The sequence below is a fragment of the Tursiops truncatus genome, chromosome 2, assembly GCF_011762595.2.
Source record: "Tursiops truncatus isolate mTurTru1 chromosome 2, mTurTru1.mat.Y, whole genome shotgun sequence".
Taxonomy (NCBI): domain Eukaryota; kingdom Metazoa; phylum Chordata; class Mammalia; order Artiodactyla; family Delphinidae; genus Tursiops; species Tursiops truncatus.
The window spans coordinates 107,397,771-107,411,323 of record NC_047035.1 but is presented as its reverse complement, the minus strand read 5'-3'; the positions used below and the strand labels follow the sequence as shown (position 1 = coordinate 107,411,323).

Here is a 13,553-nt window from a genome sequence, read left to right as displayed (position 1 = left end):
TCTTGCTACTGTAGGCGGCACGGGTTCCAGCCCTGGTCCGGGAAGATCCTACCTGCCAGGGAGCAATTAGACCCGTGCACCACAACTACTGAGCCTGTGGTCTAGAGCCCGCAAGCTACAACTACTGAGCCCACATGGCACAAACTACTAAAGCTCACGCACCTGGAGCCCGTGGTCCGCCACAAGAGAAGCCACCGCAAGGACAAGGAAGCACACCGCAACGAAGAGTAGCCCTCACTCGCTGCAACTAGAGAAAGCCCGCGCGCAGCAACGCAGACCCAACGCAGCCAAAAATATATAAATCAATTAAAAAAAAAGAAGAACACTACTGTAAAACAATTTCATGATTACCAGATGAACAAAACTTAAAGTCTGAGCATACCAACGGCCAGTACGGCCGAGAGGCAATGAGAATATGCATAGACCATTGGAGGAAGTGTAAGCACTATGGGGAAAAATTATTACATCTGCCTGCCCTGAGAACCTGCAACTCCTTTCCACACTCTAGGAACGCACCAGGAGTAACATTATTATTATTTTTAAAGCAGTCTTTATTCTTCTAAAGATTCCCTTTTTTAAACTTCTTTTGACTGCGTCCGTCGAGTCTCCGTCGTGACACGCAGAATCTTCGTTTAAGGGTGCGGAATCTTTCGTTGTTGCAGACGGCATATAGGATCTTACTTCCGTCTCCACCGATCAAACCTGTTTCCCTTGCATTGCAAGGCAGATTTCACTGGACCACCAGTTTAAGTCCCAGAGATAACATTCTTCTAATAACCAAAACTCGGAAGAAGCAAAACAAACTAAGTCATTCTAAATCCATGAAGGAAAAACAAGATCTACGGACTGTGTCTTGTAAGTACACTGTAATTCCACAGAGCTGAGCTGTCCAGTACTACCACCAGCCACAAATACCTCTTGCGCTCTTAAGAAGGTGACTAGTCGTAATTTAAGTGTACTGAACATAACACACGCAACGCATTCCAGAGTCCTCGTAAAACAAAGAACCAAGAAACTGCTTCCCGGGAGATCAGCTCTGTGCTTTGTGACCGCCTGGAGGAGTGGGATAGGGAGGGTGGGAGGGAGGGAGGGAGACGCAACAGAGAAGAGATATGGGGACATATATATATGTATAACTGATTCACTTTGTTATAAAGCAGAAATTAACACACCATTGTAAAGCAATTATACGCCAATTAAAAAAAAACTGCTTCCCATTTTTTCACGTTGATTACATGTGTCAACGGTAAATAGATTTACTGGATTAAAACAAAACATGCTTGTCTCTTTTAAATCCACCCGTAAAGAAATGGAAAGTGAGTCTATGAACACCTAACATCACTTAACAGCAACATCAAAAAAAAACCAGTAGGTTCCTCAGGGTTATAACCGTTTTCTACCTGTAATGTAAAGATCCGGAATATCTCCATTTAAGTTTGAATTTTCTTCGGAACAACGACAGTTCCAGAAAACGCAAAACGCAAAAGAAAATATTCCAAATCTAAAGTGATCAAACCACAATCGAAACTACATTGATTGCTTGGTAACAGTCTATTTATGAAAGATTACTGTCACCGAAAACTCTCACACAAAGCAAAAAAACCAAGACCCGGAAATACAGCTTAACAGAGATTCCCCCGACTAAGTCTTATTTTTTGACAGCTTTGAGTAGCCTTGCCGAAACAAGGCCTCAAAAAATTAGTTTAAAACTCAGAGTTGTTCCTCTCCACGGAAATCTTTAGTAAAAGGCGAAAGATTTATACGATCTGAAGAGAAACCAGAGTATAACAAACATTTTTGTAACTCACACCTGGGGTAAGAGAAACTCCTAGAACACTGATAGTGTCTAGTTAACACCAAGATCCAGCGCCTGAACAAAAATTTCTAGACTAGTCTGTAAATAAAGGGTCTAATTTTAGAAAATATAAGTAGAAGATAATTTAAAATTTTGCCATTTTAAACTTGTACTATGTGCAGTGCACTGTGGGTATGCAAATAAGGCAAGCCTGCGTCCTTTCCGTTAGGGAAAGATATTAGTATTCACACAGTGCCCCTGCGTCACCACTAGGCGGCGAAGCGGAGGATTGGCAGGCTGGCATCCACACGCCGGACTGATCAGAGACCCAGGTTTTATGTTTTGTACATTTGTACGTCTGAGTTTGATTTCTGTTAAAGACTTTGCAGTTAAATTGGAAAAGAAAAAAATAGCAAGTAAGTAATCGGCACAAAATTCTGGACCGTGGTTTTCTCCCTTTGGTGGAGTGAGGGCATTCGGGAGTTTTAAAATTTGACAATTTCCTTTTTCTTAAAGTGAGTGGTAGGCGCACAGGTGTTTTGTCTGTTTTGCACCGTGCACGTCTGGGATGTACACTCATAATATTATGCCGTTTGTGAAAAATTCGTAGCGGTGTCCTCTTTAAAATTGCAGCTTGCGGAATTCCCTGGCGGTCCAGTGGTTAGGACTCGGAGCTTTCACTTCCTGGGCGGGGTTCCATCCCTGGTGGGGGAACTAAGATCCCTTAAGCTAAGCGGCAAAAAAAAAAAAAAATGGAGATTGCGCCCTCCGTTCGGTTTCAGGTTTCCTGCCTCCTCATCTGATGCTACTTATGGCGATGAAATCTTGTATTTCAGTTTCAGACCTCGAGTCTCATCCTGTGTTTTTAAAATGAGCTGTACTCTCAGCGGTGCTCAGCTGCTGGGTCGCCCGGCCTACACAGACTCCTTCTTAACTATTGTAGTAACTGAACCATCTTGGGAAAGGAAACTGAAGCTCCTTTTTTTTTTTTTTTTCCTGGCATCTTGTGTCAGTGTTCCACTTCCCAACTTTGACACCTTCTCTGAGCTGTCATGTTTGTTTGCATTTCTTTTTGCTGGTTCTTTTGCTAATAAGTCGATCACATTTGACATATATTTGATTTAAATTTGTCTAATACATTTTAAAAACAGCTTTTGGGGGGATATAATCCACTTACCATAAAGTTCACCAATTTAACGTGTACAATTCAATGGTTTTTAGCATAATCACAGAATTGTGCGATCATCAAAGTCTAGTGGGGTTTTTTTAGGTTTTTTTTAAGGTTTTTTTGGCCTTCCCCACGGGGCATGTGGGATCTTAGTTCCCCCAACAGGGATGGAACCTGCCCCTCCTGCAGTGGAAGCTCAGAGTCTTAACCACTGGACCACCAGGGAAGTCCCCACAGTGTAGTTTTAGAACATCTTCATCAACCCAAAAAGAAACTGTACCCATTAGCAGTTATTCCCCATCTTCCCCATCCCCCAGCCTCTACCAAACACTAACCTGCTTTCTGTCTGCACCTACTCTGGACATTTCATATAAATGGAAGCATAAAACCTGTGGCTTTTTGTGACTGGCTTCTTTCACTTAGCATAATGTTTGTGAGATTCATTCACACCTACATTTGTTTTGATACTCTTTTGCATTCTTGCTGTATTTCACAGAGTAATGGGGAGTTAAAGACCCATGGAGATGCAGAGGTCCAGCACTACAATGATAGCTATTTACCTCACAGGGCTTGGCCTGGGGCTAAGGCACTGAGGGGACAGGAAAGGAGCAACTCTCTGAAGAGTGTTTCCCTGCTCCGAGATTGTAGGGGACCTTTGGTCTCCTCCATTCTAGAAGGTCCTGGGCAGCTTTCACTGGTTAGAGGACCACAAGGAAGGTTAACTTTTTTTTTTTTAAGTAAAGGAAAGAGCTACTTTTCACAGTGGATATTCAATTAATAGGACTCCTTACTTTTATTTATTTATTAATTAAAGTTTTATTTATTTTTGGCTGCATTAGGTCTTTATTGCTGCGCGCTGGCTTTCTCTAGTTGCGACGAGTTGGGGCTACTCTCTTGTGGTGCATGGGTTTCTCATTGCGGTGGCTTCTCTTGTTGCAGAGCACGGGCTCTAGGCACACGCGCTTCAGTAGTCGTGGCATGCGGGCACAGTAGTTGTGGCTTGCGGGCTCTAGAGAACAGGCTCAGCACTTGTGGTGCACGGGCTTAGTTGCTCTGCGGCATGTGGGATCTTCGCGGACCAGGGCTCGAACCTGTGGCCCCTGCATTGGCAGGCAGATTCTTAACCGCTGCGCCGCCAGGGAAGTCCCTAGCCTTGCCTGTTCTTGTGGATTGTTCTCTGGTTCCTATTTGTTGTGGCTGGATTCCAGAGGCCACAGCTACAAGTGGCAGGTCTGAGAGTTGGAACGACACCTAACCCTTTCAGATTCTGCAGTGGAGAAGCACGCTTCTGTGGAAGGTGAACTGAGCCTCTAGGTCTCAGCTCTTGTCCCTTGCTCATTTCTGCTGCAACGTCTATTTGCCACAGGGAGGTGCTGCTTCCCTTTTAGTGTTCAATTCCTGCCACAAGGCCCACCTCTTAAGGACAGGGATTCCAACGTTTTCTCTCAGGCCTCACTGAAAGAATTTTGAAACTATGTTTCTCTTGCACATTTTAAAGATCATATGTACAGTTTTCGTAAGATAACTTACAACATGATATGTTTAAATAGATGCAAAAGATGAATATTGTACATTGTAAATATTGATACTCTAAATTGTTACATCACTTAATTTTTTTTTACATCATTATTGGAGCATAATTGCTTTACAATGTTGTATTAGTTTCTGCTGTATAACAAAGTGAATCAGCTATACATATACATATATCCCCATATCTCCTCCCTCTTGCGTCTCTCTCCCACCCACCCTATCCCACACCTCTAGGTGGACACAAAGCACCGAGCTGATCTCCCTGTGCTATGCGGCTGCTTCCCACTAGCTATCTGTTTTACTTTTGGTAATGTATATATGTCAATGCTACTCTCTCACTTCGTCCCAGCTTAACCTTCTCCCTCCCTGTGTCCTCAAGTCCATTCTCTACGTCTGTGTCTTTATTCCTGTTCTGCCCCTGTTACATCACTTTAAATTGTAACCAGTGGAAGATAAATACCCAAGAAATTTGATACCTACCGTTTGTAATTATTTTTTAATAAATAAATTTATTTATTGGCTGCGTTGGGTCTTCGTTGCTGCACACGGGCTTTCTCTAGTTACAGAGAGCGGAGGCTACTCTTCGTTGTGGTGCGCGGGCTTCACATTGCGGTGGCTTCTCTTGTTTCGGAGCACAGGCGCTAAGCATGCGGGCTTCAGTAATTGTGGCTCGTGGGCTCTAGAGCGCAAGCTCAGTAGTTGTGGCACACGGGCTTAGTTGCTCCGCGGCATGTGGGATCTTCCCAGACCAGGGCTTGAACCTATGTCCCCTGCATTGGCAGGCGGATTCTTAACCACTGCACCACCAGTGAAGTCCCTGTAATGTTTTGGGTTTTTTTTTAAGCTTTTGCATAATTCCTTTTGATTCTTGAACTTTTTTTCCCGCTTCCATTTCCCCAAGAATTTAATACAATTACATTTTTATACCTGAAAGTATTTTATTGATCACCCAATCATATTCTTCTATGACAAAACAAGTACATTAATTGAATTTTAAAACTTTTTTCACATCCTTTAATCCTTTCAAATCCTTAAAAATTTTAAAAAATATTTATTATTTAGGCTCTCTGGGTCTTAGTTGCAGCACGTGGGATTTTCGTTGTGGCATGTTTAGTTGCGGCATGTGGACTCTTAGTTGTGGCATGCAGACTCTTAATTGTGGCATGCATGCAGGATCCAGTTCCCCACCCAGTGATCGAACCCGGGCCCCCTGCTTCGGGAGTGTGGATTCTCACCCACTGGACCATCAGGGAAGTCCCTGAACTTAAAATTTTATGCACTAATGTTTTTCTTCTGGATTGACTTATTACAGTTATTAGTACATGCTTGATCAATACAACATAAATATATTACAACTTTTGATAATTATTAAACATAAAAGTGTTGGAACTTCCCTGGTGGTCCAGTGGGTAAGACTCTGCACTCCCAATGCAGGGGCCCCAGGTTCAATCCCTTGTCAGAGAACTAGATCCCGCATGTGTGCCACAACTAAAGATCCCGCACACTGCAACAAAGTTCCCACATGCTGCAACTAACACCCAGAGCAGCCAAAATGAATAAATATTTAAATAAATAAATAAAGTTTCCAAGAGATACTTTCCACCTCTTACATTGTCAGAGAACAACAACAACAACAAAAGTTAAAAAAAAAAAGTCATTGTGTTGGAACAGCATTTCTTAATTAGATGGATGCGTAGTATTCGGTTGGTAAAAGAGTTAGTTCAGGGTTTTAACATCTTACCGAAAAAGCCGAATGAACTTTTTGGCCAACCCAATACTTATTGCTAGAGAAGACAGAGTTCAGTTTCAATGCTTCCCCCCACCCCCGTTTTTATAGCTGTAACCTGAGAAAGCTTTTCCCCATGAATCAGTAGATGGAAGGGGTTTCAACAGTGTCACTCACTACTGTGACCAAATAGAACTTGGGTCTGCTCGCCCACGCCTCCAGTAATTCCCCTGACACTCGGTTCTGGTGAAGGAAAGTGCAGCATTCATTGCAGGGCGCCAAGAGAGGAATCCAGGTAGTTAAGGCCTGATGGTTTTCAGGAAAATGTTTCTAAAGACAGGGTGCAGGAGAGGGTTGTGGTGTGAGTAATCAGCTGTGGACATTCTTCTGATTGGTTGGTGGTGAATTAATAGGGAATCAACATCATCAATCTTCAGGCGGTTCCAACACAGCTGGGGTCTATGTAGTTGTGGTCAGCATACAGTTAACTTCTTTTTTCTGATGGGGATTTCAGTCTCTGCAAAACAGCTCAAAGAATATAGCTCAGAATATTATCTGTAGACCTTGAGGGGGAACTAAAAGTCCTTGACTTTGTTTTATAGCTGAACAATTTTTTTGTTTTGCTTGACTGTTTTCCCTTGTTTCTGCATTTTCTCGCTTCTCTGCTTAAGTTTATTATTTGGAACTTCCGGAAGGCCTAGGAGGCTAAAGTTTTTTTTACAAACAGGAAGCAGGCAGAGGACACTGTGTGTGTGTGGGGGGGTTCTGACTTGGGAAGACCCCATAGTGTCCTGCTTGGTTATACTACCATATAATGAATTTTCAGGTGACAACTGAAGTAAGTCTTCCCTACACTCTGTTGAACGAAAAGATTTGGAATTCTTTTATTTTTATTTGTTTATTTTGGTTGCATGGGTTCGAAGTGGCAGCCTGCAGGCTCCTACACTGGAAAATGGATTTTTTAACCACTAGACCACCAGAGAAGTCCCACTCAATGATTACTTATATTATCCAGACACAGAACATACAACGTTTTAGAAAAACCTATTTGATTAAGTAAACTGTGTTATTAATATCAATTTCACCTGTTTCTCTTTTATCAAGCTTCTTCTTTAAAAAATGATAATTTTCCCTTTTACTTCAGTATTTATTTAGGCTGTACTGGGTTTTAGTTGCAGAATGTGGGCTTTTTAGGGATTCTTAGTTGTGGCATGTATGCATACAGGATCTAGTTGGATTGAAACTCGGTATTCTGTACGGGGACCAGGAAGTTTTACCCACTGGAACACCAGGAAAGCCCCAATCTAGCTTTTATTTGCATATCATCTGCAAAATATGTAACTCTGTAACCACCCCCCCACCCCCAGAGATTAAAGAACAGAAAAAAACTACAAACACCTCATGGAACACAAGTATCTAGAAAATTAACTTCACTTCAACAGACCCACATATATAGCCAGACAAAAACTTGCAAGTAATTTTGCTCTTAAAAGCAAAAAAGTATTACTTCTTCTGTTTTCACCACAGTTAGGCAGCCTTACCGAAGCAAGGCCTCAAAAAATTATTGTTAAGACTCAGTTGTTTCCTCTCCACGGAAATCTTTAGTAAAAGGCGAAAGATTTATTCGATATGAAGAGAAACCAGAGTATACCGAACAGCCTGCGTAACTCATTTTTCCAGTAACTACAACTCCTAGTTCACTGATGGTGGCTATTTATCCCCAGAGTTACTGCCGGAATAAATTTATTCAAGGAATTCTGAAAATATTATTTTCATACTTAGAAAAGTTGAGTAAGAAAGAAATTTTTATTAACTTGAAAACAATTAAACTATTTGCAGTGTATTATGGGTATGCAAATGAACCTGAATAATCTCCCTTCACACTCCGGAAATATCTTAGTACTGTATTCAACCATTGCTCTGGGGCCACCTTTAAGGGGCAAAGCGGTGGCTTGGCTGCCTGGGATCTTAACTCCATCCTTGTCTACTACAGACGTTATGATTTTATCTATTTGTACACTGGGACTATGATATCTTTTAAATAAAATAATTTTCTGATAGTTGGGGCGGGGGTGGGCCATGAGAATAGCAAAGTAATGGTTAATATGAAATCCAGGATACTGGTTACCTGCAGTGTGGAGTGAGGGGTAAGATTGTGGAAAGGACCACAGAGGTTTCAAAGGTGTTGGCAATATCTTTTTTTGTAAACTGGGAGGGAGGCATCAAGTATTCATTTTATTACTTTAAAAATGTTATTTATATATCATATAACATTGTATATCATATTCATGAACATTATGAATCTTTCCCATCATTGAGGTCTACTTTTATGTCATTTCATACAGTTTTATAATTTTACCATAAAGATTATTTTGGTTAGATTTACTTCACTCTTTTTTTTTCTTTTAAATTTTTTAACATCTTTATTGGAGTATAGTTGCTTTACAATAGTGTGTTAGTTTCTGCTTTGTAACAAAGTGAATCAGCTATACATATACATATATCCCCATATCTCTTCCCTCTTGCATCTCCCTCCCACCCTTCTAGGTGGTCACAAAACACGGAGCTGATCTCACTGTGCTATGTGGCTGCTTCCCACTAGCTATCTATTTTACATTTGGTAGCATATATAATTCCATGACACTCTCTCACTTCGTCCCAGCTTACCCTTCCCTCCCTGTGTCCTCAAGTCCATTCTCTATGTCTGTGTCTTTATTCCTGTCCTGCCCCTAGGTTCTTCAGAACCTTTTTTTTTTCTTTTTAGATTCCATATATATGTGACAATACGGTCTTTGTTTTTTTCTTTCTGACTTACTTCACTCTGTATGAGACTCTAGGTCCATCCACCTCACTACAAATAACTCAATTTCATTTCTTTTTATGGCTGAGTAATATTCCATTGTATATATGTGCCACATCTTCTTTATCCATTCATCTGTCGATGGACACTTAGGTTGCTTCTATGTTCTGGCGATTGTAAATAGTGCTGCAATGAACATTGTGGTACATGACTCTTTTTGAATTATGGTTTTCTCAGGGTTTATGCCCAGTAGTGGGATTGCTGGGTTGTATGGTAGTTCTTCCCCCCCCCCTTTTTTTTTTTTTTTTTGCGGTACACAGCCCTCTCACTGCTGTGGCCTCTCCCGTTGTGGAGCACAGGCTCAGTGGCCATGATTCACGGGCCTAACCGCTCCGCGGCACGCGGGATCTTCCCAGACCGGGGCATGAACCCGCATCCCCTGCATCGGCAGGCGGACTCTCAACCACTGCACCACCAGGGAAGCCCTTCCCTAACTTTTTATTTATAATTTATTTTAATTAATTAATTAATTAATCAATTTTTTTGGTGAAGGATGACTTTTTTTTGAATTTTATTTTTTTATACAGCAGGTTCTTATTAGTCATCCATTTTATACACATCAGTGCATACATGTCAATCCCAGTCTCCCAATTCATCACACCACCCCCACCCCCACCCCCCGCCGCTTCCCCCTTTGGTGTCCATACGTTTGTCCTCTACATCTCTGTCTCAATTTCTGCCCTGCAAACTAGTTCATCTGTACTATTTTTCTAGGTTCCACATATATGTGTTAATATACGATATTTGTTTTTCTCTTTCTGACTTACTTCACTCTGTATGACAGTCTCTAGATCCATCCACGTCTCTACAAATGACCCAATTTCATTCCTTTTTATGGCTGAGTAATATTCCACTGTGTATATGTACCACATCTTCTTTACCCAGTTGTCTGTTGATGGGCATTTAGATTGCTTCCATGACCTGGCTATTGTAAATAGTGCTGCAATGAATATTGGGGTGCATATGTCTTTTTGAATTATGGTTTTCTCTGGGTATATAACTAGTAGTGGGATTGCTGGGTTGTATGGTAGTTCTACTTTTAGTTTTTTAAGGAACCTCCATACTGTTCTCCATAGTGTCTGTATCAATTTACATTCCCACCAACAGTGCAAGAGGGTTCCCTTTTCTCCACACCCTCTCCAGCATTTGTTGTTTGTAGATTTTCTGATGATACCCATTCTAACTAATGATACCCATTCTAACTAAAACTACAATGAGGTGATACCTCATTGTAGTTTTGATTTGCATTTCTCTAATAATTTGTGATGTTGAGCAGCTTTTCATGTGTTTCTTGGCCATCTGTATGTCTTCTTTGGAGAAATGTCTATTTAGGTCTTCTACCCATATTGGATTGAGTTGTTTGTTTTTTTAATATTGAGCTGCACGAGCTGTTTATATATTTTGGAGATCAATCCTTTGTCCGTTGATTCATTTGCAAATATTTTCTCCCATTCTGAGAGTTGTCTTTTCGTTTTCTTTATGGTTTCTTTTGCTGTGCAAAAGCTTTTAAGTTTCATTAAGTCCCATTTGTTTATTTTTGTTTTTATTTCAATTACTCTAGGAGGTGGATCAAAAAAGATCTTGCTGTGACTTATGTCAAAGAGTGTTCTTCCTGTGTTTTCCTCTAAGGGTTTTATAGTGTCCGATCTTACATTTAGGTTTCTAATCCATTTTGAGTTTATTTTTGTGTATGGTGTTAGGGAGTGTTCTAATTTAATTCTTTTACATGTAGCTGTGCAGTTTTCCCAGCACCACTTATTGAGGAGATTGTCTTTCTCCATTGTATATCCTTGCCTCCTTTGTCATAGACTAGTTGACCATAGGTGCGTGGGTTTATCTCTGTGTTTTCTATCTTGTTCCATTGATCAATATTTCTGTTTTTGTGCCAGTGCCATATTGTCTTGATGACTGTAGCTTTGTAGTATAGTCTGAAGTCAGGGAGTCTGATTCCTCCAGCTCCGTTTTTTTCCCTCAAGACTACTTTCGTTATTTGGGGTCTTTTGTGTCTCCATACAAATATTAAGATTTTTTTTCTAGTTCTGTAAAAAATGCCAATGGTAATTTGATAGGGATTGCATTGAATCTGTAGATTGCTTTGGGTAGTATAGTCATTTTCACAATATTGATTCTTCCAATCCAAGAACATGGTATATCTCTCCATCTGTTTGTATCATCTTTAATTTCTTTCATCAGTGTCTTATAGTTTTCGGCATACAGGTCTTTTGTCTCCTTAGGTAGGTTTATTCCTAGGTATTTTATTCTTTTTGTTGCAATGGTAAATGGGAGTGTTTCCTTAATTTCTCTTTCAGATTTTTCATCATTAGTACATAGGAATGCAAGACATTTCTGTGCATTAATTTTGTATCCTGCAACTTTACCAAATTCATTGATTAGCTCTAGTAGTTTTCTGGTGGCATCTTTAGGATTCTCTAAGTATAGTATCATGTCATCTGCAAAAAGTGACAGTTTTACCTCTTCTTTCCCGATTTGGATTCCTTTTATTTCTTTTTCTTCTCTGATTGCTGTGGCTAGGACTTCCAATACTATGTTGAATAATAGTGATGAGAGTGGACATCCTTGTCTTGTTCCTGATCTTAGAGGAAATGCTTTCAGTTTTTCACCATTGAGAATGATGTTTGCTGTGGGTTTGTCATATATGGCCTTTATTATGTTGAGGTAGGTTCCCTCTATGCCCGCTTTCTGGAGAGTTTTTATCATAAATTGGTGTTCAATTTTGTCAAGAGCTTTTTCTGCATCTACTGAGATGATCATATGGTTTTTATTCTTCAATTTGTTAGTATGGTGTATCACATTGATTGATTTGCATATACTGAAGAATCCTTGCATCCCTGGGATAAATCCCACTTGATCATGGTGTATGATCCTTTTAATATGTTGTTGGATTCTGTTTGCTAGTATTTTCTTGAGGATTTTTGCATCTATATTCATCAGTGATATAGGTCTGTCACTTTCTTTTTTTGTAGTATCTTTGTCTGGTTTTGGTATCAGGGTGATGATGGCCTCATAGAATGAGTTTGGGACTGTTCCTTCCTCTGCAATTTTTTGGAAGAGTTTGAGAAGGATGGTGTTAGCTCTTCGCTAAATGTTTGATAGAATTCACCTGTGAAGCCATTGGGTCCTGGACTTTTGTTTGTTGGAAGATTTTTAATCACAGTTTCAATTTCATTACTTGTGATTGGTCTGTTCATATTTTCTCTTTCTTCCTGGTTCAGTCTTGGAAAATTATACCTTTCTAAGAATTTGACCATTTCTTCCAGGTTGTCCATTTTATTGGCATAGATTTGCCTGTAGTAGTCTCTCAGGATGCTTTGTATTTTTGTGGTGTTGTTGTAACTTCTCCTTTTTCATTTCTAATTTTATTGATATGAGTCCTTTCCCTCTTTTTCCTGATGAGTCTGGCTAATGGCTTATCAATTTTGTTTATCTTCTCAGAGAACCAGCTTTTAGTTTTATTGATCTTTGCTATTGTTTTCTTTGTTTCTATATCATGTATTTCTGCTTTGGTCTTTATGATTTCTTTCCTTCTGCTAACTCTGGGTTTTGTTTGTTCTTCTTTTTCTAGTTCCTTTAGGTGTAAGGTTAGATTGTTTATTTGAGATTTTTCTTGTTTCCTGAGGTAGGCTTGTACTGCTATAAACTTCCCTCCTAGAACTGCTTTTGCTGTATCCCATAGGTTTTGGATCATCATGTTTTCATTGTAATTTGTTTCTAGGTATTTTTTTAATTTCCTCTTTGATTTCTTCAGTGATCTTTTGGTTATTTAGTAGCGTATTGTTTAGCCTCCATGTGTTTGTGTTTTTTACGTTTTTTCCCTGTAATTGATTTCTAATATCATAGCGTTGTGGTCAGAAAAGATGCTTGATATGATTTCAATTTTCTTAAATTTACCAAGGCTTGATTTGTGACCCAAGATGTGATCTATCCTGGAAAACGTTCCGTGTGCACTTGAGATGAAAGTGTAATCTGCTGTGTTTGGAGGGAATGTCCTATAAATATCAATTAAATCTATCTGGTCTATTGTGTCATTTAAAGATTGTGTTTCCTTGTTAATTTTCTGTTTGGATGATCTATCCATTGGTGTAAGTGAAGTGTTAAAGTCCCCCACTATTATTGTGTTACTGTCGATTTCCTCTTTTATAGCTGTTAGCAGTTGCCTTATGTATTGAGGTGCTCCTATGTTGGGTGCATATATATTTATAATTGTTATATCATCTTCTTGGGTTGAACACTTGATCATTATGTAATGTCCTTCTTTGTCTCTTGTAATAGTCTTTATTTTAAAATCTATTTTGTCTGATATGAGAATTGCTACTCCAGCTTTCTTTTGATTTACAAGGAATATCTTTTTCCCTCCCCTCACTTTCAGTCTGTATGTGTCCTTAGGTCTGAAGTTGGTCTCTTGTAGACAGCATATATACGGGTCTTATTTTTGTATCCATTCAGCAAGCCTGTG

General features: G+C 39.8%; 1 protein-coding gene and 2 non-coding genes across 3 annotated transcripts in view; 1 reads left to right on the top strand and 2 right to left on the bottom strand.

Annotated features, from left to right (window-relative positions):
* Positions 1-1,670: 1,670 nt before the first annotated feature.
* On the bottom strand, positions 1,671-1,786 carry LOC117311427 (U5 spliceosomal RNA). Its single transcript, XR_004525628.1, has one exon. It is a non-coding gene; the product is annotated as a U5 spliceosomal RNA (small nuclear RNA).
* Positions 1,787-2,079: 293 nt separating this feature from the next.
* Positions 2,080-13,553, top strand: part of PARP16 (poly(ADP-ribose) polymerase family member 16) — a 56,643-nt gene continuing 45,169 nt past the window's right edge. Inside the window, exon 1 of the mRNA XM_019948397.3 lies at positions 2,080-2,211. The gene's annotated coding sequence lies outside the window, so the exon portion shown is untranslated. The remainder of the gene's footprint in view (positions 2,212-13,553) is intronic.
* On the bottom strand, positions 7,753-7,868 carry LOC117311449 (U5 spliceosomal RNA). Its single transcript, XR_004525650.1, has one exon. It is a non-coding gene; the product is annotated as a U5 spliceosomal RNA (small nuclear RNA).